The 2,431-nt window shown below is 45.7% G+C and overlaps 1 pseudogene; it reads left to right on the forward strand.

Annotated features, from left to right (window-relative positions):
- Positions 1–1,658: 1,658 nt before the first annotated feature.
- Positions 1,659–2,131, forward strand: LOC146863220 (secreted frizzled-related protein 2 pseudogene; annotated as a pseudogene).
- Positions 2,132–2,431: the final 300 nt, after the last annotated feature.

Raw genomic sequence — 2,431 nt, forward strand, 5'->3', positions numbered from 1 at the left:
GTAAGGAAATATGTTGAATGGCTTTCTGTGTCTGTAAGTTTGCTACTATAATTTTTGCTATAACGTCTTCAACAGATAACTGTACAGAGTTGTACTGGAATGAAAACACACTTGTTAATTGTCTGCTTTGCAGAAGTTAGTGCCTGTTTCTGTGGTGCAGATGTGACTGTATTTCCAGGTGTGAAACACACCTAGCCCAGATTTTTGTGAAACGTCTTAGAGGCACCTTTTAGGAAGTTATGATTATTATTTCTTTCACTGGATCAATAAAATAAAATTAAATTATCATTGCGAAATCTTTACAATAGTCGCAACTTCCCCACAACAGTATACAGCGGCCGCATTGACTGCCCCTGCGTTTCCGCAAATAGCATCCGACATTACAAAAATCTATATTTGGCACATAACTTGTGCCACTACCACCCCTAGCTCTGAAACATGGGGGTCAGAGTACGATGATCCTGAACCCTTATTTCAGGTATCACAAAAAATGTCAGTCCTGAGAAATGTTCCCCAATAAATAAGCTATATATATATATATATATATATATATATATATATATATATATATATATGTATATATTACCTACAGGCGGTCGACAGTAGGTAGTTACATTTAGGACCTAGTTTCCATAGGAAAAGCATTTTTTGTTTTCCCATTTCCCGGTTAACAAATCACCGTGAAATTTTCCAAAACTAGTGGCCCGCTCTAGTCAGCTCCTGTCTTAAATGTTTTGGTGTGATTCGCCAAGCGGGGGCTGAGAAAAAAGGGGGGTCCCAAAACACGTTTTCCCTATGTTTTATTCTATAGGAAACTTTACACAAAGCTACAGCCCGAACTGCTGAACGAAATTACACCAAATTTGCCAAAAAATAAGCCCTTGGTTCAGAAAGAGTCCTTTTTGTTAAATGGTGTAAATACGTTCAGTACTTCCTGAGAAATTAGAAAAAGAAAAACTTTCGATATCAAGTAAGCAGCGGTGGGTTCGCGAACACTCCCGAGCATGAGCTTCATTGTGATTGGCTGCCAACACTCCAAACCTGGAAGTGTTGGCAGCCATCTTGTGACTCGGTTACCGAGTCACAAGAAAAGAGTAATAAAAAAGGTGAAAAACAAGAAAAGAAGGCAGAGTACAAACACCCTGACCCCCTAGGCCTGCTCAGGGGGTCGCAAAAGGACCCCCAGGGTCCCAAAAAGCATTTTATTTTTTGTTAAAGTGGACGAATTCGCACTGGGTTCGCGAATCTGGACAACAAAATAAAAAATATGAAGCGGGGGCCCCCGCGCTTTGTTATTGTTAAGCCCCCGGGTGGGCCAGGTCCCAGGGCCAATGAGGAATTATATCGCAGGTTTCTGTCCTAAACAGGGAGCGTTGGCATGCGTGTATGCACAAGTTTTATTTGTTCTTGTAAATTGCAGAGCTTATCTTTAAGGATGAAACTCATTCTTGAACATAAAAAGAAACATATAAATTTAAAAACAAATAAGGTAAAATAAACGCTGTGTGCATGTAGTCCTTGCCTGGCAACAATGCAACTGGGAACCCGGCAGAGGTAGGGGGAGACAGAATACTCGCCCAGCACCTCACTTGCGCTGGTGAGCCCACACCACACCCAGCAGCCTTTGCCCCCGCAGCCTGCAGTCAAATTGCTGAAACATGACCTGGGGTTACCTCGCCCTCTGCCTGCTATTCACCTGCAGCGCATTGCATGGATCCGGTCACCGGACTCTTCCCCTTCGGACAGCCCGAGTTCTTGAGCCCATCCCGGCCAGCCTGCTGCTGTGCCATGGCATCGAGTACCCCAACATGAGCCTGCCCAACCTGCTAGGGCACGAGACGCTGAGGAGGTGCTGCTGCAGGCCTCCTCCTGGATCCCGCTGGTGTAGAAGCAGTGCCACCCAGACACCAAGAGGTTCCTGTGCTTGCTCTTTGTGCACATCTGCATCGACGACCTGGACAAGAGCATCCAGCCATGCCGCTCACTCAGCTTCGCGCCTGTCATGTCCGCCTTTGGCTTCCCCTGGCCCAAAATGCTGGAGTGCGGCTGCTTTCCTGAGGACAACGACCTCTGCATTCTTCTGACCACCACCGACCAGGACCTGCCACCCACCAGGGAAGGTGGCGTATAGGCATGCATGCAGGACACAGGACACAGCCATTTGTTTGGGAGGACAGCCATTTATTAATTTCTGTCCCCCGGAGAATTACACATTGTACTGGGGCAGATCATCTCTTTTGGGTGCTCCTAAATGTTCACATGTATGCTCTTTAATACTGCATGCAAGCTATCAGCACATTAAAAAGCAACATTATCTTAATTACTACATGCCTACAGATGCCGGGAAATATACGGGTTGTCACAAAATACTGGTTTGCCTGACACACTGCATGGGGGATCTGATTGGCTGAAACTGTGGCTTCTGGGTGTA

Source organism: Triturus cristatus, chromosome 2_2, assembly GCF_964204655.1.
Source record: "Triturus cristatus chromosome 2_2, aTriCri1.1, whole genome shotgun sequence".
NCBI lineage: Eukaryota > Metazoa > Chordata > Amphibia > Caudata > Salamandridae > Triturus > Triturus cristatus.